This window comes from Achroia grisella, unplaced genomic scaffold (assembly GCF_030625045.1).
Source record: "Achroia grisella isolate CSIRO2021 unplaced genomic scaffold, CSIRO_AGI_Agris_v1 utg487, whole genome shotgun sequence".
Taxonomy (NCBI): domain Eukaryota; kingdom Metazoa; phylum Arthropoda; class Insecta; order Lepidoptera; family Pyralidae; genus Achroia; species Achroia grisella.
Window position 1 is genome coordinate 1214972 of NW_026712891.1, and position 27898 is coordinate 1242869.

General features: G+C 29.9%; 1 protein-coding gene across 1 annotated transcript in view; it reads left to right on the forward strand.

Annotated features, from left to right (window-relative positions):
• Window positions 1–27898, forward strand: part of LOC131846069 (agrin-like) — a 177622-nt gene that overhangs the window by 33365 nt on the left and 116359 nt on the right. The window lies entirely within an intron of this gene.

Consider the following 27898-nt stretch of genomic DNA (forward strand, 5'->3'; position numbering starts at 1 on the left):
AGCGGCCGTTGTATCGGTCATCAGACGTCCATTGCCCAGCCATTAATAAAGACAGATGTAGCATTTGGAAAGGAGCTGTTGGGAATATTCTTGCTACGATAAGGACCATTTCGATTCCAATAACTTTAAAGATAAAATGCTCGAACGTAAATCTTTGTCTGTAACAGTAATTAATTATACGCTGCTGTTCCCTTTGTTTCGTTCAATAGTTTCCGGTTTTGTAAATTTTAAACTCTATCTTTACAGTAATTTTATTGGTAATCTGTTTCCGATGCTCTGTGGTATTTGATATGAATATCTTATTTTTTATACTTTGTCTCAGTTTCCTTGATACATTACATTTAATTAGCATTATTTATATTAGATTGTGTGTGGTCATTTAAATGTATTCTGTTTTAACTTTATATTATGTACTTCTGAGTATATCGTATTTCGAAAGATAGTGTGTAATAATGAATAATGCATTGTAAAGAAATCTCAAATTTATAATAAATACTAGCTGTGCCAGTGATCCTAATTTATAGCCTATGTGATGTATAAGCTATATTACTGTAGTTTCTTCAAAATTTGTTCAGTAGTTTACCCGTGAATGCAATATCTTCAATTCGATGCAATATCTACTCTGGTGATTATAAATATGAACATGTATCTAACTAATAAAAAATACTGCTTCATAAATAAAACGGTTTAACGGATTTTAATTAAATTTGAAATTTAGATAGATTATATGATGAGGACGGATATTACTATCTTTAATCAAACTAAAACAGATAATGTCATGTTTAACAGTAAGTGATTTATACACAACACTGAATCAAGAGTTAAAATGTAATGTATTCGACACTCTGTTTTTAACATCTGAAAAATAAAGAGGAAATCGACATCTTGAGAGCAGGCATGCAAATAAATTGCTTTTTATTTGGCAGGTAAATACGAAACTGTGGAAATACAAATATACACGTAGATTTTGACGCGACCCGGATACGACACCGGATGGGACCCGGTTGTAGAGCAACCCTAGGTGCCACGGCTTTCCTTTCGAAGTGATAAAATTTGTTTGTTTATTTCCCAAATACTATTTATATTTTTACAACTATATACTGCTCAAGAAATGACAAGCCGCCGTTAGACATAAAGCATATATAATTTTTTTTTAAATAATTAAATGTAAATCGAAATATAAAATAAAAGCTTCTTGGCGTAATGGTTTACGGTCTTCCTATAGATTTAAAAAGTCGTGAATGTGAATTTGAAAATGCTAAATAACTTTGTGTATTAATTTATTTCTGACCGACTCTCGGGCGATGAATACATTTATAACAATTTAAACATTGGCGTATTATGAACGTTTACAGGTATATTTTTTATTAATTTAGTTATGAAATGAAATAAAAGTACCCATAGTGTAAGATAGTATGTTGTTATGAATGGTACAACAACTTAACTGAACTTACATCTATATATTCTAAGCTACTTACAGTATTTCTAATATAAGATAGAAAAGATGTAGAAAACGTTTTAGTTCTTTATCAAAGAATTTTGTAATAAAATAAGCAATTGATCACTGAAATATTAGAACATTAAATATTTAAAATATTGTACATGTCGCAACTAGATATTGGCGAAAATGAGCACAAGAAGAGACGGCGCTGTCCGTTTGGTACTCCTATTGAATAAAAATGAGTATTTGGCTTCATACTATATCTATGTAAGTCGTACACTAATATTACTAAAAATAATATTGTATTAACTACAATAATATTATGTGTATGGGCTTAATTTGGATTATATTTATGTATATTTAAATAAAATTACAAAGCAAACGTTTATTTTATTTTATTTTATATGAGACAACATAGTGACATATTTAAGTTGCGCGCACACACATATGGCTGTATACGTACATAAATATATTGTATAGGCAGCGCGCAGGCTGTATACGTACATAAATATATTGTATAGGCAGCTTCGCATGCGCGCTGCCTATACAATATATTTATGTACGTATACAGCCATATGTGTATTAAATTAGACACTTAATTCGATTAACCTGGTGTATACTTTAAAAAACTTTAAAGCAAATCGTGAAATAGTTTATATATCTTGTATGAAGTTAAGTAGAAGGTACAGCTTGTTCTTGATCGGACGGTTCCATTCAAATTCTCCATCCAATTTATGTATAAAATTATTACTCTTCAATTTCTAAAGAGTAGAATCTCTCTTGTAGTTACTATTATCGTTTACTTAATTTTGTCTACATAAACAGAGGTAGAGAAGTAGCTAAGTAAGCTGTATTTCTATTAAATGGTGAGCTTATCTTGCAGTCAAATTACAGGAGAAGAAGCGTAAGAATAACATATCTTTTGAAATTTAAATAAATAAATGTATATTATATGTCTAGTACCATAAATGTCAATTTCAAAGAAATTTACTTTCATGGAAACATATCGTAAAATATCCGTATGGACTAAATTACTGGTACCTACGTAGATAAAGGTGAAGGATAACAGAAATTTGCTATAATTATTAATAGGTATCTGCTGCTGCTGGCTGCATAGACTATACTGAAAATAAAAATAGTAAATTAAATATTAATAATATCAAGACTGAATAAAATATCTACTGGAATAAAGGCCACAACACTTTTAATGTCACGATCAATCACTATGATATAATAATTTAGTTAGCGTCTCATGTGTTAGTCATTAATAATTAAACTGGCCATAAAGGTCTCTAGAGACGAGGCAAAACCCAAAATATAGGAAATTAATAAATAAATAAATAATTTATTTATGTATGAGAAAGTTATGTCATGTTATACTCACTGTTAGTCAGACGCACGTCACCTGGTTTGTTAATCCAATTAAGTACATAAAAATAAGAAGCTTCTTTGTAGTACTATTATAATATTTTAAGATAATGTTAAACAAAACTCTACTTTATTTGAGGCCAAATTTGTATATAAGAAGAAGAACCTATTGCGTAAACATTCACAGTTAAACTGATGCTCTTTCCTTTAAAATTGTTTTTAGACATCATCATTTACGTGAACTATAATACTGTTCACATATTTGTTATTTAACTTTTTATATTACAAGGAACATATCTATATTATAACATATAATAATCACATAATAAGGTATACTACAATTACCTTTTATTATTCAATGCTTCTATCGTAAGTGAATCCAATTAAGTATGTGCCTCATTTTCCGAGATCCAAAACATTCATTTGCATAACTATGTCGATACGGAATATTAAGCGGTATGAACAATGTCTCAATCATTGTGATGAAATGTGCATAACGAGAGAATCCGGCCACTTGATGCTGATACCTCAATAGCATATGAATATTCATCTAGTAAGCGGATTGTACGCATTGTCGATAAATGTATACAAAACTCTGTAATATGATTATAATGTAGGTATACGTAGAATATAAATTTTCTTGACTATGTACCTGTTGTACTGTATGTAGGTATTACAGATGTCGTAGCATTATTATTTATTAAGGTTAAATGTAAAAATAAAATAATAACGACTAATTGTGGTGTTTAGTCACAATTTTAAACAAAATTAAATTTTATATTTTTAAATAATATTGTATGTATATTATATAAAAATTGAAAGATATGTACTTTTTTTAATTTGAAGTCTTAAAAAAATATTATTTTAGCAATAGTATTTCTGTTCACTAAAATTAATAATTGTTTTAAAACTTCTTTTATGGCTATTTACAATTTTCTCACATCTTTTAACGGGATATTTCACGGTAAATATGTTAATATCCATGATATAATCTATTACAAAATTTTCTTAATTCGATTTGTCGTAACATAATCATCCGATGTATATAGTTTACAATCAATCTGTGAAAACAACGAGCAAATACATTTACCTGATTAATAAACTAATGCATAGTTATTCAAACTGTTAATTTCAATATAGCAAACGTCGCAAATATGGATAGTAATATATTTCGTTAGAGCGTTAACTAGTAAATTTGATTGCCCACTGTTTCTATAATTACACGTTTATGTTGTTTAATAATTGCGACTTTATAGTTTAAAGCAATTATAAAAGCATTTGAGAAATTCTTGGTAGCTACAATTTGCAGTAAATGTACCTTTGGAATGGATGCAATGAGTATTTAATTTATTTTATTCATCTTTATTGTATTAAATTGTATAATTTTGAAATACACTATTTAAATTTTGTAACGTGAATTTCTATAATACTTACGCTTTAACATGACAATTATCATACAAATATTCCAGTCACGACTACTATTTGTTCAATGTACTGGATACATAATGTTTTTATATATTTGAAAATAACACATCCATTGTTTTTGATTCTTTCTTCACAAAAGTCAAATATCATAGTCATAATATAATATTTTGAGTATTGAATATGTAACAAAAAACTCGCCCTCTGTCGATAGAAAGACAGTAGTAAAAACAAAATACAATATCAGAATGAATTATATTATGAATATAAAAAGAGGAACAAAAATACTTACTGCACGTAGAAAATAAACAAAGAATTGACATTATTATGTAAAAGATTAGGAAGAGATGTGTTTAGTAACATAGTGCAACGCCGTGGTTCTAGATACCGATACCGGCTCCATTGCAACTACCGGAACGTATACTATTAACATAAATTCTTGCTTCTAGTATCCTAGTAGTTCTTACGTCTTGTACTACGACAAGCTATGAATGCAAAGCACCTGATTTTCAAGTGTCGAATACACCGAGTGGTTAAGTTAATGTGGTTATTTATTTGCAGTATGTTTTACTGCAATTATTATTATGGATGTGAATTTCTATTTCTCAATTTTTTATGTAATCCCTTATAGCATAGGGAGTAGTGCAGTGAATGTTTATATGATGGATGGTTATAATGATATCCTTATAACGTTAGTACTAAAATAAAAAATATTTTATATTTAGCATTCTATGTTTAGAATCAGTTGCCAACCAGATTTCAAACTGCCTCAGTACTACAGGTATATGTTGCAAAGGTAGCACCATCCCTTAGAGAATTGTCCTATATTCGGTAACCCCCAGTCCAAACAGAAATTCGTTGAGTGAGGCACCAAAATACTGCTTCATTTGGGCTTTGCTATTTAAAATATTTTTTGACTAGTATCGATCGCTTTTCTAATACCTTCCTTCTTCTTTAGACATTTGGTTTTCCAACTTTTCACGACAAAAAGTAGATTACTATTAATCCTCAATTATGAAAACTATCAATCGATGGAAGGTTTATTTAGTTCAATAGTAAGTAATTAAATTAATATTTGTAAATAAATTACGTTCTATTCTCAAATTCATTCATTCTCTTCTCAGCGCACAGCAAGTATTAAATATATATAAACTGTAAATTGAATGAGAATTAACCTACTGAAGGTTTTATTATCATTTTACGCGTTTCTGCTATGAAGCAGGTATTTGCATTGTTATGTTTCGATTTCAAAGGTAAGATAGTCAGTATTTCTGACCATAAGACTTTGCCATAAAAGCCAATATCTCATGGAGTTTAAGTACCGGGATTATGGCAAGCATTTGCATCGTTATCATTCAATCAAGAATTATCACATAGTCAATCTTTCAAGTATTTATACTATCTAAGTTTATTGCAGCTTTACATACATTACTTAATATATTTAAGTTTATAAGATAAATTTTAACTAATGTCAAATGCCAGTCAGATTGTAAAATTATGAATGTTATGAAACCTATCCGTTTGAGTACTATATCTGTTATAGTACTCAAACGGATAGGTTTCATAATAATTTCAGTCATAATAATAACTACTATATTAACTGGTTTGCAAGAAATTAATTGACTGTTCTATTATTATATGTTATTAAATTTTGTAGCCATATACAAGCCATTAGGTTGAGAGTATCTGGTAATACCAGTGTTTCGTACTTCTAAAAAATAATTTTCGGTCAGTTTCATTTCTTGCTATAAAAAGTTTTCTCCGTTTAGACAAAGTGGATTTTTTCACCTATTCCTGCTGCTTCCTATTTTGCTCTACTAATATTTTTTCATAAAGTATCTACTGTCATATTTGTGCTTATAGACGACAAACTAGTGGTCTTATTTTTTTTTTAAAGAAAAAGAAATAATGTCATATAAGCGATCTTGGCTTGATATCAGTAATATTAAAGATACGTTACGCAGTAGGTAGTTGTTAAAAAAGCATTTCGTAAAGACTAGTCGAGACTAATTATTTTTACTGAGGTAAAGTCGTCACAGAAAATCGTCTGCGCGGTACATTTGTCTCACCTATTTCAGTCAACTTCTTCTTTTTCAACTGTTACACTGTTCACAGTTACATTTTTAAGTTGAAGGGCCCTTGCCCTTAGTTATTGTTGTGAAATATGGTAGTATATAGTAGTAATGGAATATATACGAATATATATATATATAAATTTATTATTGCATGATACTTAGACATAATACCTTAGTCTTCCGAATTTGCACGCGGTGCAAAATTCGTTGCAAATAACGATGTAATATCCATGGTGATGATAATATAAATAGGCGACGGTACTACTTATTACCAGATGATACTGCTCGGCTTATATATTATTCCAATTATATAAAAACTAATCCAATCAAGCATACACGTACTGATCAGTCGGCAACTCTCTCAACTGTTATCGACAAGGAGGAAACACTGAGTTAAGAGTAACAGACCTAATACTTTTATTTATTTAAGAAAATATTTATCTACACGCGTGTTTTGTGTCACCGTCGCTGAGTATATAGCATTTTCAGAACGGAATATAGTTTTCTTATTTATTCCCTATTGTATATATCTCTGTTGCGTCAAGATTACACAAGAAAATGTTTTTCTAACAAAGCGAAACGGTAACGTTGAGTTTTGTTAGGACTTAACTTACGTTACGTCATATGAGATAAATCAAGTTTATGTGACGTATTCTGCCACAGCTGAATTTATGTGACTGTGTAAGTGTATTCACTCTAATGTATTCCTTTAGTAAGAGACTTTTTCCATATCTAACATTTTAGAAATTTATATCAGCGAATTTCAGCTGTTACAGATTTATCAAAGTGATATATTATTACTTATCTAAATACTTGTACTAAGCTATTAATCTATCACCCACAATTTAGGGGAAAATTAGTTTTGCGAATCGTCTGATAGGGTTCACTAAAAACGTCATTTCTTGAAAGTAATCCTAAGTAGCAATTCGCTTATAAAATACTTTATCTTATATGTTTCCTTACTGAATTGTGCGGGTTTTCAGCCATGATTAGACTGACTTGTGGAAGCTATTTCAAATTCAAGTCAAGTTTTTATATATTTTGATTATATAATCATTGACCAAATAACCACACGTTTCATAGAATTGAAGAGTGCTAATTGTGAGTTGTACTTATTGTTTAAAAAACGAAATACAAAATTATTTTACATGAGAACATGTTTACATTATTTTATTAACTCTTTCTTAATTGTAATACTCTCTGCTGTCTTTACCGTCAACTTGACGGGCCATAAAAGTTCTCAGCTATCTGAAAATATAATATAGGTTTTTTCTGAAGCTCCTGTTTCAATCAAACGCCAGAGTAGGTATAATTATTTCCTAACTAATAGTTGAATCGCTAATTGGAATATTTATTTTCGTCATCAGAATTATTTTTGACTAAATAAAAGAATTAAAATACAGAAGAATTACGATACAGAGAATTACAAAGCTAGTTCTTCATTAATATTACTTTTATGGCTTCACAGATACGGATGAGGGGCATTGATCGGTCTTTTAAAATATATATTATTTAAAACTAATAGGTGCTAAAAATGAAATAGTATACGAAAAATGGGGCTTAATATTTAAAACCAATATTTTTGGGAAAATTACCTCACAAATATTTTTTGGAATCTCTACAAGTATAAAGGATTAAAGATTTTTTTATTTATACATACATATACCTCGTGTCGTTGCAAAATGATAAAAATCTCCATGGTGTATTCGGCGGCTGCATATTTTTCATTTTCTAAGTGAAACAGGATAATAAATAGTAAAAAGAAACAAGAAATTTATTGTGAAACGAAAAAAATCCTTTATCATTCTATTAAATGTGTCAACTACAGAACACATTATTACACTCTGGTATTGACACCATGTACGTCATAAACTGATACGTGCACGTGTTTTATATGAATTTTGAATTAGTTTAAATTCATAATTAATATGTAAATTTTCCACGTAAAATATGATTATATTTAGCAATAATACACTCCCAAGAGTACAATACAGGTTTAAAACTTCACACATCAGCCTAAATAAATAAAAAATAATACTAAATTACATTCTTGTTAGGTTTAGAGCAAGCAATCATATGTGCATGAAATAATCACAGTGTGCGTATATTATATAATGAATAATGATTTTAACAACTCAATATTCTCTCTGTGTTCACCCTCGCCGCTGCTACGTGACTTGGTTTAAATAAAAATCTCTCCAAATTTAAACACAAAGAACAATAATTAGGTTCGATAATAAGGTGGCTGTGTTCACTCGTCGGTTGACTATGTAAATTATTATGATAATATAAAATTTAACATAAATGGAGCAGAAATTGTGGAGTCATGCACGAAGTTGGTATTCAGCCGAGGTGGATTCCTAGCTGTGTTGTTGGTGTTAACTCGTCGTGATGTAGCGGATAAGATGTGGTTTGTGGTGTAAGGTATATACTTTAGCGTCTCGTGACTCAAAATTTGCTACATTCATTTGTTTGATCGAATTCAAAGTATCGACTGTGAATATTAATATGGGACACAGTTACCTAGATAGTACAATGTAATCGTGTCAGCAGTATAGCAATTAAATAAGCTAGCTAGTAAGACGAAATAAATATTACATACCAAGCATTACCATGTCACTGCTCCATACACTTTATTATTGTACATTTCGTCAGTTTACTATCATTCGTTAGACCGTTGATCTTATAACATACAAAAATGGAATACAAATACAGTATTTTATTCATAATTCATTTTCTCTTAATTTATTTGTTTTATTCACATTCACAGCTCACCTGTAGATATTTTCGTTTAATTTGAAATAAGATTAAAAATAATTATATGATTACATAAATTATCTCTAGGTCATTTAAATGAATTCTATAACTAAATACTTTTAGTCGATATTTAAAGCAATTTTACTAAAAGCATGATTCACGTACATATTTAAATTGAGAACATATACCCTCTCATACCATATTATGTACTTGGACGGTAGAATATATCAGATCATATTTTCTGTGGGCGTTTACATTAAAATTTGTCTGCTTTGTATTAAAGCTCCTTTTCTTTATCTCACATATATTTTATTTATAAATCAATAGACAACCATGAAGATGGTAAAGAATAATATGAATTATGCATTAACTTAATTTTGCTTAAAATAACATTTTCCTCTATGTCTACAGATATATGTAGGTATAATAATGATAGTAATAAAATAGTTTGAACCAATTACTATAAAAGTTATATTTAACCAGTGTGCCAGTGTTAAAGTTAGTGTCGATTCTAATATATATGTACTTATGTAGGGGGAATATATATACTTATATAGGGGGAAAATGGATTGTTAGTAATGGGCTGAAGATCTTATTGCTAGCAATGTCAATCTGTCTCGATGGGCTAACTTGACATGAGGTGAGCTCATTTTATCATCCACCACTGGTGCTCCGCCAGCGGTGGATGATAAACAAATGATGATAAACAAGAATTTTTACCATACTTAGTCTATTATATCTCTGATTAACCAACATTAATGTATATTCGTGATATAACCACAATTTTAATTATAATAAGCATTGGGAAACATTAGCCCATTCCAATTAAATGCAAGCAGTTTTAGTTTTCATAATCTTGTTGTAGTTCATTAAAATAAAAATATGTAGTCGATGACATAAACAGTCATTTTATTAAAATAATTGACTGTTTCTATTAAACTAATTATGCTAACTATCAATTAACAATCTATAAAATAGTAATTAACGAATTTATGTTGATGTTCTGTCAATAAAGAACTATCGTCGGCTTTTCATTTACGATGTACTGATCATAACGACAAAAGTATCAGTTGATGCATACACACCAGTCATAATGAGCTCCAATATATAACCGGAATTAAAAACCATGCGTAATTAAAAACAAATTAAAACTATATGCAATGATTTCATACAAAAAATATGAAATCATCAAATCGTTTGTATTTGTTTTATATAATTAATAAAAAATATTAAATGATAATGCGAAATTTTGAATTTGGAATCTGTCAATATTAATCACTATTTGATTTGGGAATCAGCCAATATTATTAGTGATTCCAAATTCCACATGTCCCACGTGGTTTAAGATCTCGGCATGTATCGGTATGTTAAAAGGATATTTTTCAAGTTTTTTACTTAGAAAAATATGATTTGAAATTAAATTAATATCCAAATCGATTTATAAGTGACTTAGTTCTAAGGTAACAAACATCTCTACAATTAACAACAAATCTAACAAACGTGTCTATTTTTGTAAACCTCTTAATAACCATCATTATACTGCCATAAAGCACAAACTCCGCAGTTATTAGTTTATTCTTATATATTTTAATGTAAAAGCAATATAATAAATAAATAAAAGAAAACCAATAGCCTTATTTCACGCCACTGATTTTCTTGAAAAGCCTATATGCGTTGGTTTCATCGCTTTCTTTTTTGTTCCACTTTGTGTTCAGCAGTTAGTATATATAATATATTTTATTCTCGTGTGTATTCTAAGAGGGCTCTTTGTTATTGCAAGAGGAACTTGAAACTAAGTAACTAACGAAGTAAGTACTATATACATATAAATATGGATATATTTTAAGATTTATATAACTTATCACTTATTTTAAAGTACAAATTAATTTATACAATTTTTACAATTTCCAATTAGTGTATCAAAATTATACACCTAATAGTTTTTAGGAATAGCAGTCATATAGAATCCTATATTCATAATCACTAGAGTTATATTTACTAAAATTAAGACACGTAACGATAAAATTAAGGCGACTCCAAATAATTAAGTGTACTGAAAGCACATCTAATATTTAGGAGTTCTGTTTGCGAGTAAAATTTTTACAAAATGGATATAGAAATTAGGATGACATTTTTAAAGAAATTGTTGTTAAATGTCGGTGAACAAATATGCTTGAGAAAATGGGGGAACTACTTGGAGGCAACAATAGAAATTGATTTTGATTTGTTTTTACATTTACTCCCAAAGAAGCAGTCATTAAGAATTTAAACATAAGTTGCTTGATCATATATGTACGGGATTGTGCTAGTGACCCTTTTTCCTTTAAAGAAAGCAAAGTTATCTGGAGACTTGTCCCTGTAAGTCTGTTTATCTAAATGTCATTTATAGAATCGAATGATTGTCTGGATTCCTGGTGTTTTCTTTTAATTTCACTACAATCTGTCAGGTTTCTACAAGATATATACTTACAAAACTCTTCAGGGTATATTAATGTGGTCTAATTAACTGAACACATAATATCAAAATATGACAGTTACTGAGTAATTTAATACCTTTAATAGCTAATGTTATAAGGAGTAACTTAGTTTATTTTCATTATAGAAATTATAATTATTTTAATTAAATAAAAAACGTAAAATTCCATGCGGACGATGTCGCAGGTATAGCTAGTTAACAATAAATCAGTATTATAATACGGTAAAACGAATAGTTATATAATTTTATAATTTCCTAATAGGAAACTTCGCTGTTACAAATATTAAAATAATTTCTTTTTGTCAAGTAGGTAAGTATTTTCATTTCACAGAATAAGATGCTTTTAAACTTCAGGCATTTTTGAAAATCGTAAAATTTTTATAAACTTGAATTCGTAATAACTTACTGCCGGTGCGCAATTGGTCCATAAAGAGAAACGTGGTTCGAAAGCAGTATTCCACCAACGTTAGCCAGAGAACAACAGATGTGAGTCAGGAACTGTATAACAATATTTCGATATTTCATAAAACGTATGATAGCTTAAGCGGGTATAAGCTACTGAAACATAATTTACTGTTTAGTTCTGCGCAAATCTAATAACACAATACATTTTTAGTCGTAAATATTTGTACATTAATTCAATATTCCATCTCAGAATATTTTAAATATTTTCGGCTCACCATGGTTTTGCAAATATTATTCTTGTATTTTAGAAATTACTTACTAATTTTAGTGTATAATTTGCTGATTATCATATATTAAATATACGTGAATTGTATCCGTAGATGGTTCAGTCACAGGTGTTTTGAATACATAAAATTGTTGTTAACCCTGAAATTTGTAGTGTCTCTATGGGGTGTTATTTGCATATATATATTTTTTAATTATTTACATGATATACACATATGAAAAGAAATAAACCAATGTAACATTTATTTCAATTGCCATGACTGTGCAGCATACAACTTTATTTGTGCGAAACAATACGTTCATCTACTAGGTACCTCATAAAACTCTAAGTCCTACCAGTGACCCAGGGCTTTAGTAACATTCTATTTATCCATATCTAAACGGATACAGCAGTCTCGGCACGCTCACTCCTCCGTCAGTGACAGCAAGATATATCTGTTTGGATTACGTGAGCTCGTGACCGCCCTGTTCCTGTTATTTGTTTTTTGTTATCTTTAAATCTTTAAGGTAGGTCCTGGACAGTCATTGTCTTCATAGGTGCCATAAAAAAATAATGCGGCTTTGGACATCTCATATTTAGCTCGGAATAATAAATATTGTTATAGTGTCAGAGATGTATGTCTTGTATTACTAAGAGATTCAATTAATCTTACTTATTTTCTTAATACGAATATTTTTACTTGAATTTAAATAGAAACAGGTTAAATGTAATTATTTAAATAGTGGTACTTTAATTAAAATAATTTATATACAGCTGTAAGTACAGTAACTTATGACAATGTGTGGGTTTCGACACTGTTGCAGTGGAGAACATTGTAGTTGACCACTATAATGTTATAGTCATATGATATAATCATATGTTCTTATAATAAAGTCAGAGTCAAAAATTGCTTTTATTTTATAGTCATTTTTAACAGCTGTTTTTAAGTAAACTATTAATTGAAAGTAAATGTTTCTCTAATTCAGTATGCCTCTTTAAAATTTATATTAATATTGTTTCTTTGACTCTTGGGTTTGATTTAGTCTTTGTTATGGAAAGGGGAATACACTGACATTATTGTTTAATGGATTAAACTGGCTTTTGTCCCGGGACGACGATACAAGACCACAGTAATGGAATTAAATTCCATATCAGCTTAAAGAAAGCTCTACTATACATTTGTTATGCTTCTCGGAAAATTTAAAGGCATACTTAGCCTATTATTTGATGTTAACATGATACTATGATGATTATACCTTCTATTTTATTATTATATTATGGCAGTCTGATATTATTTATATTAATATAAATTATATAAGTTGAGTTCTTAATACTGTTGAACCATTCATCTTTTTTATTTTCCTTTTTTTGTAAAATTGTGTAGAGTATAATAAAAACATGTAAATAGGGTGTAATAAACATTATTTTAAAACTACCAATAAAATATGAAAAACTATTTATTTCGTAAAGATAAAAGTAATTTCTAACTTTTATCAAATTAATATGAAAGTTAGAAATTATTTTCTTCATACGAATTACTTAGTTTTTCATGGTTTATTGGTAGTTTTAAAATAATGTTTATTAATTCATTATTTAAAGATATATGTACATTATTTTGTTTCAACACAAAAAGAATCGGGTTTCATAATAACTTCCGAATTTATTCATATTAATACCATACACAAGCGTTTATATGTTCTGATATGAAACGTGTATGCTTAAATGGTTATAATATAATATCGACTAAGTTTTAAATAAAAGTATGTCAATATCTACATAATGTAGAAGGCGATATTGCTTTCGAAGTGGCAACATAGTGGTCAAGCCTGCAAAAAGGCTACATGCTCGCTCTAAGAACTGTAACAACGTTATTAAATACATCAGAGCAAACATAATTATATATTTTTGTATACTGGTTCCAATATTTGCACGAGAGATGTATGTAAATATTTTTCTCAACGGTGCTTACTGATGTTAAGATGAGATGGCAATAACGCCGACAGACGTAATGAGGAAGGCTGGTTGTAAATCTTGGCCATGTAATGTATATTTATAGTGGATGTACTTTCTACTTTGAAAGAGAAGTGTTAAGATGGAATTTCCTGTGTATCAAATGCATGAATAAGTTTGTATGCGTTGTCCCCGGTGCCCCGGGGCTTGCCGTAACGAGCGCCCTGCGTTGACGGGGCGCCTGGGATACTAGCGAGCAACCTTCAAGAGCGCCTCTTTTAAAAATTAGCTCTTGAATTTTAACTTCAATGGCTGTCATCTTTAAGAAATAACAACATGGGTCCCATTTTCATTAAACAAAGATTATCTTTTATCCTGTGTCTTGTTAAAAGATATATACGTCACTGCTACAGAACAGAAATAGTAATGTTGTTTTATGCACCTTACTTTTTTATTGCCTAAAAGCATTGCATACGTTTGCTCAATTGAGATAGACATCAACAACGAATTAATATGTCTATGGAAGAACTAATAATTAGACTAAAAAAATATTTATCAATAAAAAAGAAAATATCTTCCTACATCAGCGATATTTTTTAAGAAACTAATCTTTGATAAAAATTTTAAATGAGAGGTGCTGTTTAGAAGTTTTAGCCAATTTGTGTCACAAATTATAAATACAAAATCATAAAGACGTGGTAAAAGAAAATCTTTTAATAAATTAATATACAAATAGAATCTGTAAAATAAATGTTATAAATTTATATATGTAGGTATAGGCATAATTGTATTATTTACTGTTTAATGTGTCTCAAGTGTCGTGAAAACTTGATGATAACCCTCATACATAATATGATAGTTCGGAACTTATTAATTACACTGACAATGCCTTACCGTAGGTAGCAATTAATTACAGCATAACTGAACATTTACCTAATAACTGTGAGGGATGAGGTATAAAGGCGTAGTAATATATTCCGTAAAGTTCATTTCACTGTTCGAACATTGTCAAGTTGAAAGGGTTTTCAATTCAACGGTATGTTTTGTGTGTGTTATACAATATTTTCATTGAAACTCAATGAATTTTGTTAATTTTGTGCAATTGCTTAGTTTTATTTTGTTTAGGTAAAAAATAATTTTGAATCTTTAGGTTTATTTTTTAGTAGAATAACATGTATTTAAATGTAGAATTGTTTATAGACAAATTCTGTCTGTAACACCGTAGTAATAAGTTTATTTTAGAAATCGTCTCTGTTATTGTATGAAGCTGTGATTGCGCAGAGGTAGTAAATTTTAAAATTCATAGATGTCACTTTGTATCGCGGGCGGGACCACTATTTCTTCACGCACTAAACCCGATAGATACTTCTGGACGGATTTCCCACGCTCCCACGCACAACTAAAACCATTTCGATGCCACATCGTCCACAATAGCATAATAATTCTTTTTTAGTTTGGTACAAAACTCTATCGCTACTTAAGAAAGTTATGAATATGTTTCGCCGTTTACGTCTGTGAATCGAATATGTAAGACTATTTATTTTGTTTTTAAAATTAAGGCGATATTTATGTGAAATATTAAAATTTTATTTCATATAAATTATAAATTGTGATATTAGGCCATATTTCAATCAATTTTATTAATATATAATTTCATAATAACATGTTGAATCAGTGCAAAGTTGAATAGAAGATATAAAATGAAATATGCACAAAAATGTATAGTATAATATTTTTTAAAACTTCTTCGTTTTTAATTCGCTTGTAAACTGTTGTCAGGTGTCAGATTAATATAGAAAGCTGCACGCAAATCGTTGATTGTATGAATAATAATCCATCGGTGCGACGTCTCTCACAGTTCGCAGCGTCAAAGCCGTACGCAAAGGAACAAAGCCTCCAATTACCCGAGCGGGCACGCCATGAGCTTTTAGTGAATAATGAGCCGCTTATCCTTGTGGATGACGGTTTCACTAGAAATGTTCTTGAGTGGGTCGCCACCGCAGACCACCCGTCCTTAACCATGACGCGTCGCCACACTTACCTACTTGTAGGTGGCTGATGGCTAATGTGACATGTTTTTAAACCAACGTCAAGAAAAGAAAAGAGAAAGCAAGGAACTATTGCATATGTACAATAACATTGTACATTAATCCATACAAATAAAATTACACGATTGAAGACTGATTGATTTTTTGAGGAGAAGTATATACTTATATGCTGTATAGTATAGTTGGATATTATTTATATTGAATTATATCTGTGATGATGGATAACGAATACGTGTCATCTACTTCTACTGGGCTACCTACGGAACGAAGGAAGACTGAAGAGGAAGAACTTGAAATGGAAGAGATATTAATAGGAAACTAATTTAAACGTTAAAAACATACCAAAGAATTGTAATAGAAAATTGAAAGAAATACATTTGCTAATTATATGAATCTCTGATTGAAATCTCGACATTACGTGGTCATTAATCATATTAATTTGAATCATCATTTAGTTACAATATAAGTAGATGAAAGTACGTATTCATAAACAAAAGATATTCAAACAAACTATGAATAGATATACAACAATACAGTAATGTTTCATAGTACTGAGTGCCTGTAGTTAGTACAGTCGGGCGCAAACTTCTTTCAACAGTCTGACAGACGCGAACCGCTTAGCAGCCGCGGTCATTGCGTCAACACAAATGCGCCCGTCTCTCGCTTTTTCCCTCACTTTGACATTTTACACAAAACGGACGCGGTCACCGCACAAGCTCTCAATGTCAAGCTTATGTATTGGGGCAAAACAAAACAAAGGACGTTGGATTTTTATGTAATATAGCGTACATTCCGGTGAAAATATTATCTGAAACCTACTCTATTTTTGCAGCTACCAAAAAATATAACATATTAATGAATTAATAACTTATAAATAAGAGAAATGTCTTATCAAATGATCTATCAGTGCATGGTAAGAACAATATTTGATGTGGAAATATATTACTACTGAAAATTTATTATAACACCTGATCTAAACGTATATAGTGAATCGCAGTTAATATTATGTATGCGATACTAAATAAATATGGGACATTGGATTTTATAACACAGTTAGTTACGTTGCCGGAATGATAAAAATCTTGGATTAATATAAAACAACAATACGCACGATAACAGCCCTGGGAGTAAACAAAATATATATGTACAAGTACTATAATATTTTGTAAAATGTGTAGTAAGTTCGCAAACTTGCAAAGTTATAACTACATTTATTATTTTGTTTTAACAAAATTTTACAGCAACGAGATTTCAATCCAACCGGAAAAAGATTTTCAAAGCACTGAATGAATAGACTTGAATAGGGCAATGTTATTAATAGTAGCATACAAGAAAATATAGATGAAACAAGATAAAGTTATTGTGCTAAAATAACATTGGTTTTACTTACATCTCATTTTGCTTGATTATTTATTTGAATTCATAGCCCAGCCATTATAATCGATTAAGTAGGTATTATATTATTATAATTTGAACAAAATGCTCTTACTTGTTCGACCTTTGAACTTTTCAATTGAATAGAGAATCAGTATGTGGGGAATAATAATAACAAGACTGCAAACGTTTATTCCTCTTCAGCGAAATGTTTATTTGCAGTAAATGTCGACACCGTGCGCTTGGAAAATTGTTCCAACTTCAAATAGAATGAGGTACATTTTTAAAATGTTCTTGATTTCGTAAGCAGCTTTTTATTTTCGTAACATAGAATTGTTATGTAGACAATCTTCATATTATTATGTCAATTGACTATATTTTTGCGAGATTACAATGAAAATCATCCTACTATGTTCTTCAGTTGTGCTACTACGTTTATTATAAAACATGCGATATAAAAATTCATTTTTATTACATACTAATATTTTAGCATTATTTGTGATTTTTGTTGCTTCACTCATCCACAGAGTTATATCGATTAATATAAGTACATGTGTAATAAGCTTGGAAAATTCATACAGCGCTATCCAGTCTTAACCACAAATTGTGTTATGGGCACTAGACAAGCGATAGAAATATTTAAATACGTTTTTTTGTAAATAGCAAAAAAACTATTTCTAAGTTAACGATACTAAATCGTTTTTATATAGGTAAACGGAAAACTATATTCATGTAATTATAGTTTAAATCTATTTTTATAGATATGTACACACAATGTTTTTCTCCACACTAGATTTCATATAGTACTTTTAGAACGTGTTTTAGATTCTTTATATACAAGCATGAGACGTAACACTAATATCTGCAAAGAATGCAGTTATGAATATTTAAAAAAGTAATTTATTAAATATATTTAACAGTGCTTTGTGCTAAAAATCTGGAACATAAACAAATTAGACACGTGCAACGCATATTCTGCGAAATTGCTGACTCAATAGGGATGCCAACCATAGATTCTCGTATAAATACGAGATTTCTAGACTTTGGTATGTGGACATTTTCACCCTCATACAATTTTGTACGAGATTTTGAAGTACTACATGCGGTCAAAATACGTACAAGGTTGGAAAACCAAATTGTAGCTCTATTTTGTTTTCTAACCTCGTATATCATAATAGTTGCTTTCAGATTATTTATATCTTAATAGGAGTCTAAATGTTTAAGTGTTGGCAGCCCTGCTATTGACTAAGGTTTGAACTCGTTACGAATATTCACTCATGTGATAATTTGAGTGAGAGTGAACTTTTCCAGAGTAACGAATTTTTTTAATAGAAATATTAGATTGATATTGATAAATAGATGTGCTTAAATGAAAGCCCCATATACCTAGAATACCCTAGAATAAATTATGTTTGATTAAAACCGTAATATATAATAAACATGCCGCAACTTCTGAAATCTGAAGGATCAAACGAAACGAATTCGATCTGGTTTTCTATTGTTTTTTATTTGAAAATAAATATATATTATTTTATATATTTTATTTATATGAATAAAAATAATATAATTCCATGCGGGCAAAGTCGTGGGTAACGATGATTTAGATATTTAAAAGATATAGTATAACGCAATATATTTCTAATTATTAAGGAACAAAAGATATGGTGTTGCACTACTGTTGTAGTATCGCATTGCTCTATTAATAAACAGTAGATGTCAAGAGTAATTAAAATGTTTTACACTCTGATCTATTACGTAAATAATGGGCAAGCCGGTCTTTAGGCACTAAACATTTTATAATTCAATGTCCTGCGTTATAAGTATCTATTTATTGACATTATGGTGCGACATAAACTTTCTGTAAACACATAAAAGTTTTAATGATCCTTACGAGTGATTAGGGTCCATCATGGAGCGCAACTGTTCAACATGTTTTATTGTGAGAAGCAATTCCTTGAACGAGAATTGAGAATTAAAAGAAAATTCACATTTTATTACATCGTAATTTTGGTGTTTTGCCAATTTGAGCTTTTTAGTGCTTGTAATTAAAGTGTCCCCAGTTTGAATATTTGACAAGGACAACCCATAACATTTTAATATCCCGAGTTGCTTGAGAGTCTCGAGATGAAAAGCTGTTACATTAATCTAGAATTACTATTTTTTCGCCTCTTTACAGACGAATGTTTCCGACATTTTTTCAATAAGTTCGCTAATTTAAAATTCTTTAAAACAGACACAATAACACGCTACTTTGAATACATTTTGAACAGTTTATATATATACGAATAGTTGTGTTGTTGTTAGCTGTTAATATATCTGTAACAATAAATATATAATTTATAATTAATAGTCACGACATGAAATTTGTCATATAAACACATGGAATGAACTAAATAACTTTTAACCCGATTGTCCGAATGGAGTCGCTATCAGAAGCTAATTGATTCATAAATTGAACCCCCTAATTTGTGTTCATAAATGACATTTGCTTGTATGAATGGTTATTTACGTAGTGAATATTTGTTCATGAGAGTGTTCATCATTTAAATATTTTCTCGCTGGTATATACGTATTTATTTTTGTAATGCGCTGTTGTTCATTAATTTGTTGGTACATTCTATTGTAAATAATACAAATCGATATTTCATAATATTAACTAACACATAACGCGTTATTTCGTTAATAAATGAATGAATGAATTCAAAACATTACACAAATTATACAAAGGAAACGTACTAAGACGTAACCACATTTCAGGTACACTGAAACAGGTACATAATCTATTATATAGAAATGTTAGTTACAGGAACCAGGGAACCAGGATACTGACAAAACAATAACAATAAACTAGAATATTAACATTCTCTCTCACCAGGCAATATTAATATTTAATAGGTAGTGTTGTTTTCTTGTTTTAGTTAAAAGGAAAACTTACTTAAATTAAACTTGTACAAAATTACTCAGAAAAAGGGTCGAGGACATGATTGATTGTTTATATTTGATGTCTAGTTGGTACGGCTACTAACAACCGATTAAGGTATTGAAAGCGTTATGAATAGGACATACAAAAAAATAACGAAATATATTTTAAATACGTATATTGGTCAACCTTTACATTCGTATGTGAATCCTTACTAATTTAATATTGTTAAAGTGAATGTTACACTCCACTTGCACTCATTTCGTTAAACGTTATACGAATCAAATATAGTGTAAACGTTGAATAAAATGAAAATGAGGAAGTACATAAGTGGTTTACATATTATTGTTGATAATGTAACAACAACAACATATGTAACAAATGACGGCTAAAGTATACTTTCTGATAGAATTCTTTTAGATTGAACAAATAAAACTGCAATTACTTTTATTTTTTATCTTTAATTGGTTTTAATTGAATCAAATCCTCCAAAAGTATTTATGTAGTATTAAAACACGTATGTACGGCGTACCACAATTTTTTGCAAGACTATGTTTACATATCTACGACTTCATTGCTTCAATAGTACCTATATTCCCAGAAAATGATAGATACTTAAGGTGCAACTTATTGCTTGTAATTTATCTCTTAGAGGTTTTATGAAATTTACAACTTAAATATCTTCAGCGATGGTATTAAAAAACTGTAAAACAATATAATATTGTAGAACAGTTACTACGGGTTTACTACGGGACCAACAGTTATATTAACTTATCGCCAATTTACTTGCTCGGCCAATGCAACGTAAATAACATCGTGATTTTTCTGTTAAAATTGAAAGGCCTCTTAGTGTGGACAGTTGAACATAAAATAACTATCGATGCGGACTGTGCATTGTATTCGAGTTGTGCTATCGTACCGTACGATGCAATTTGTCGGACATTTCTCTTGTATGTCGCTATAACAAAGCTACGTGTCGAGCTGACTCGATACTCCTGATAACTCTGTGCTGAATTAGTGCCCCTTTGTTTTATTTGCTTCTTCAACTATTATTTTAAAGTTTCATGTTTCTGAGTAATCTCTAATTAGCGTATTTTGGTCATATTATTTCGTTTCGATGTATACATATTGAAAGACTATATGAAGTAATTAAGACCGCCTGGTTGCTTATTTATCTATTTTGGATAGTTGATACCAACTCGCTATTAATTTTTAAATGTACCGCCGAATTTGATCAGTATGGAACTTGGTGAGGTAAACGGTCCTGCAGATTATAACATAAGTCATATTTTGTGCTAATTTAAAACAACTATATATAACGCATTTTAATCTGAGTGTTAATTGCGGTAAATTGAGCTACGATGAGCAACTCTGTGAATACCAAAGCCTACCTAGCCTACTAGTTGGAAGCCTACTACTTATAGTTCGTTGTGATCATAATATGAATGGCAAATCAGCTGAACGACTAAGTGGCAATATATGTACATAAATAGCACCACAGACATCATATTGTTGTGTAATATCTAATAATAAATAACATAATAAATAAATATATTATTAAGACACTCTTCTTGCCCTTCCGGAGTACAAAGATTCAGTCACTCCTTTTATCCTGTAATTTCACTGCCTAATCTCCATCCTATAACATAAATACAGTTTACACAGCAAACTATTTGGCGGCTGATAAAGGTAGAAGTGCCCACGCAGGTATTAATATACATTTAGTACAGTTCAAAAATTAGTTTATTTAATCAATTGAAACTTCAAGAAGAAATCTGAAGTTTGTTTGTGTTCCGTTCCATAGCGCGTGTTCGCCTGCAAGTGGAGCGCTTACCAACCACAAAATGCAATTATCGACCGCTGTCTGCCGCAGCTATGCTTGAATTGCATTCCAATGCTGCAGCCAAGTATGAACCGACCCAATGTTATGGCCTTCAATATATGAGAACCCACGGTAGGTCGCTGGTATATTTTAGAGCAATGTTCTCTATTTTAGAGATTGGATTTAAAAATAGGGATCCGATCATAAAGTAAATGTTTTACGAAGTAATATGCCAAAACTATGCTTTATTAAAAATATTAATTCAGATTTAAAATATATTTTTTCAGGCAAATTTATCTTTAGAATGATATGTCTTATGGCAAGGCAAACCTAGTAACTTTATAGGACAGTGTATTGATTACAACAGATGTTACTATAATACATAATATGGATATTAAGATATAGGTGTACTTTTATAATATTACTAGCTACTCGTTCCGGCTTCGCACGGGTGTACATGTATTATATATATAAACCTTCCTCTAGAATCACTCTATCTATTTAAAAAAACCGCTTCAAAATACGTTGCGTAGTTTTAGAGATTTAAGCGTACATAGGGACACACAGTGACAGCGACTTTATTTTATACTATGTCATAATATATAATAATAACTGTGTATTTACTATATACAATTGTTAATGTAAATATTAGTTTCATAGAGAGTGGTAGATGTAATATCCGTGATATTACCAACAATACACGGATATCTTTAGGCTTTGTAGAAAGCTCTATGGATACAGCTATATCTGAAGTCTATTGCGCTTTATCAATTGTTAGAAATTACACAGCGATATGAATCTAATATTTCAGGTAAGCTAAGGTAAGCAATATTAAAACAGAATTTTATAAATTTTAAGGTAGCACCGCTTTGCACTTAATTCACCTATCTAGTTCATACACGAGCTTAGATTTTATTTCAAGCAGTTTTCGTGCCAAGTTTTAGCTTTAGGTCTATCTAGGAATAGACAGGATATACAGTATTTTGCTATATATACCACATATTTTTAATAATTAACACTATGCTGAATGTACAGCCTGTAATAATATTTTTTTCAAGGTTTTTTTTCGTTAAATATACTATTTGTCAGGTAGTCGTGATGAAATTAATTGCTATCGCAAAATAAAACTAATACACTTTCACGACTGTTATTTCGAGTGGGATAGCATTATCATTAGTCGACGTCATGGTTAACACTTTAACAACACTTGGCATGCCTATATTTATTTAGTTAATTTTTAGCAAATATCTCAGTGGATTCTCTATGTTTACATTACTGGAGAGAGTCAGAAAAATAAATCCATACATAAAAATACATCCAAATTACAAATAATCTCTGGGTCTTATTCCACGACACGATTCTTGTACCTGGTACTTAGGTAAGTAGATAGCTATCTAGACTTATCATGTCATAGTAAGGTAGTTACTATACATAACTAACTGTGTACCAAGAAATAAATGAACGTAGATATTAAAATGTGAGAGTACTTCTCTTTCTTAATCAAACAATTCTCTTATTAGATACAGACATCATAAATGGGGACATATACCATATACCTTTTATTCTGATCAATTAACATATCGGGGTTAGTTGGATGAAATCCTTTTTGAAGGTAGTTCAACATATTTATTATTTTTTATTATAGTTTTTTATTTCATATAAGTACTCAGTACTCAGTTTAAATATAAGTTATATGTCATGTCTTCCCTTATCTCGACTTTCCGCATCAAGTCCTTTACCGTAACTTTCTGTAATATTTCTTCATAGCACTACTTTTGTTATTCCCTTTGCTTTCATATGTTTTACCCTTCTTTATAGTGACAGTATAATATGATTTATGTATTCTTTGATTTTTATTAACACCTCGTATTTCAGTTATACTTATTTTTTTAATTTATACCATAATAATATGTGACTGTTCACATGTGTTATATACATGTATATATAGGGACAGTCTTGTTTATTGTTATATTTGCACCACAAACAATGATTCCCTGCACGGGTGGTTGGTTGACTGGTAGATAATGCCGCATGGTGTTAAGTCCGCCATATGTACTAATATGCATTTAAATCACTTTATTATATTCTTATTAAAAAGCCAATAACTTTTTATACATGGAAATTTTAATTAAATTATCAGTTTACTAATTCTAGATTCTACTCGCGCCTTGGTCTACTTTTATTTAGATAAATGTCAATCCATCTTCACATCAAGTCTGATTATAATCCATTTAGTCGATTAGTTGTAAAAGCTAATAAAGATACAGATAGTTAGTTACATTTTGACATTCATAATTATGAAGATGGAATTTTAATATTATATATATAAGGAATATATGTAGGGACACGTTTACAAGTATCACATAATCCAGATAATCACATCTTATACGTAAAAGCTACTAACAATTATACCTTTGGTCCCCGTCTTGCTTAATATATGCAACGATTACTTTAACTTTTGCTTGTTTGTATTCACAGGGTTCTTGTTTGTTAGTTCTCATTTGTATGTTACACGTAGTAGTTTTAATAGCTTTTCTTCGTTCTGTCTTTTATCTAGATTTATAAAGGAGGTAGGTATGTTTAATTTAACTTATGTTAAACACTGTACTCAAACTTTAGCTGTCTGCTCGGATTGAAGTAACGTATAAAAGCAATTGCGATATTTTAATCTTCTTATATACAATTGCTCTTGTTTGTTCAAGTTCACTTGAAGGTATTTTAGACAATATCGATGGATATTTGTTAACTTAGTGTAGATTCTATAAATAGTAAAAATCTGATATATTTATTGTAATAGATATAACAACCAGCTATAAAATTTACAACAATTGTCCATTATCGCTAAGAATGAGTAAAATTAAGATTGTCATTTCTATATAACTTAGAATTAGTTTCAAGAAACATTTTAATAAAATCCTAACGATTTACTATTAATTTAAACGAAATCGCTGCGAAAACAAAATCCAATGTATTTTTTTTTAATTGATTTTTTCTAACTTAGTATCGAAGCAACGTGAAAGCAAGTTGAGCTTTTACGTCTTCTTATTGCTATTTAAAGATTCAAGGAAATATCATGAAGTTTGGTATATCTACACTTAGTTGAGATGAAAAACGATACTATTTACATGTTATCTATTTTGTCCTCAACTTAAAATGCAAAATCATTTATTCAGTTAAGACATTTACTAGACTAGACTATCCGTACCGACCAATTTGGCTAGCCACTTCAGTAAAGAAAGATAAAGAAGACTTTCAGAACTGTCAAGAAACACGTCTGGTATATTTTTTGTGTTGTAACTATATTTTTATCAACATATATTGCTTATCCTATTAAATCTTTATATACAAGTAACACAGAAAAAGTCGCAGATAGTGGCTAGTTTTTTATAAACAGTTTCACTCAGATATTTTATCAGTAAATTCTGTTTTGAATATAAATCGTGTACAATCTTTTATCTAACTACTTTTCACGCGTTCACTCAGCATCATTTGAATATTCGGATATATCTGTTGAGGTTTTACAGATAATCGTGACTGTATGTTAACTAGAATGATCTCACGTAGGTAGCAATCTGCTGCAGGTGTTAGAGCAAAAAATGTCGCGGAATTTAACTTCTGTATTTTACGGTTAACACAAGACATGGTAATATTAAGTCTGATCTGAGAAAAATTAAACTGTACTAGTTTCTTATTCTTATCTTTCTTTTTCTTATGTTAAAGTCATACATGGTATAAACTCATGTAGGTACATGTTGCGGGGCTACAATTCATGTACATGTTCGTGTTTTGATGTATCTAGATAACTGTGTCACATAGTATATAATACTAATTGCTTTAAAAATATATAAATATTGAATCTACAGTTATATTTATTTGATTTATTCTTATTATCTATACATATATATAAAATTTGAGTGTCTGTATGAAATATTGAAATAACCGTTTTTTACTACAAGCATATGAATATAAATACGGTACATACACCAAAATAACATTTTTTACAATTTTTGTCTGTCTGTCTGCCTGTTTGTTCCGGCTATTTTTCTCAAATGCCTGGACCGATTTTGACGGAACTTTTTTTGGCAGGTAGCTGTTGTTTAATAAGGAGTAATTTAGGCTACTTTTATTTTAGAAAAAAAAAGTTAAATTCCACGCGGACGAAGTCGCGTGTAGACCTAGTATTTATATAAGTGTTAAGATGAATGTAAGACGAATACGAATAAAATTCTCATTCTAGTATTTGGAAGAAGAAATAAATTCCAATCACTAGCTTTGCATATTATAAAAGTTGCTTCGAATTATATATTACTTTTGTATGATACCATGCTTCATTGTTAATTAAAGTTATGATAGTGGCGTGGCATCCGTGGGTGTTGTTGAGCCAAAAATGATGAAAAGGATGTAGGATGCAACAAATCGCTGTTGCACTCTTTCACTGTCGTCTTTGTACCACAGGCTACGGTCTGTGCGACTACTTGTTCGCCCACGCAACACCACGTGTACAGATCTACACTTATACACATTAATACTCTTTTTATTGACAACGTACGTGAATATCGTCTTTAAGCTGTACAAAATAAGGTTTAATTTTGTATCCAAGTTATTATAAAAAGGGAATACTTGATTGTATTATTGTATGTACACTGAACCTTGTCGGTTAGCCCTCTACCGCAATATTACTGTTGATATTAGAGATCGTAAAAGAGTGAAAATTAGTACATGCATCGAAAGTACCTTTTTATGCGTGTGGCAAATAAACAACGGAATATAAGGGAAAAATTGTGATGTTCGTGTTTTTTAAAGACTTGTTTTTATTTTTGTTGTTTAAAAAAGATTGTTTCCAATTTACTGCTGAATAATGTTATGTTTTAATTAAGCAATTATTTTTAAATATGCATATTGACTTGTTAGTGGCTTAAGGAATAGTTATTTAAAAATAAATTTTTAGTGCAGTGTTGATATATTTTCAGGCTTATATTTACATATATCCCTTTTAGACCTAATGATACTGGCGTAACGTTACAACTTTAAAAGATTATAAAACTGTGATCAATTCTGCGTATTATATAAACGATATTGTTACCTTGATGTTATTAAAGAGCTATTACAAAGTTATTACAGACGTCCTGGCCATAGATCGACAGTGAGCAATTTTTTTTATGATTGAAACTGACATAAATTGATAGTGAGTTGCCAAAACAGCCATATGATACAACAATATGATATCATTCTAGCGATTAGGTAATACGGTAGTCACGTGTATCCCTGCGAGATAAATCTTCAACATAATGAAACAGACAGATTACAGAGAAATCAATCTAAAAGAAAAAGACATCTCAAATCAAAATAGGGGTAAATTGAAGGTAAGGTAAAGGTAAGTTAAGGAAATTGAATAAATTATCAACGATATATAAATGGTATGTAGTAAAAACATGAAAGTATAAACAGGCTTATGATTTCACTTGCGCCGACAAACTGCATTCTCACATTCATTTAAAGATGCATAATAGGGAACTATTTTACTAGAGTTTACGCAAAACTTGCTACTGTACCTGACAACTACAGTTTCCAATAC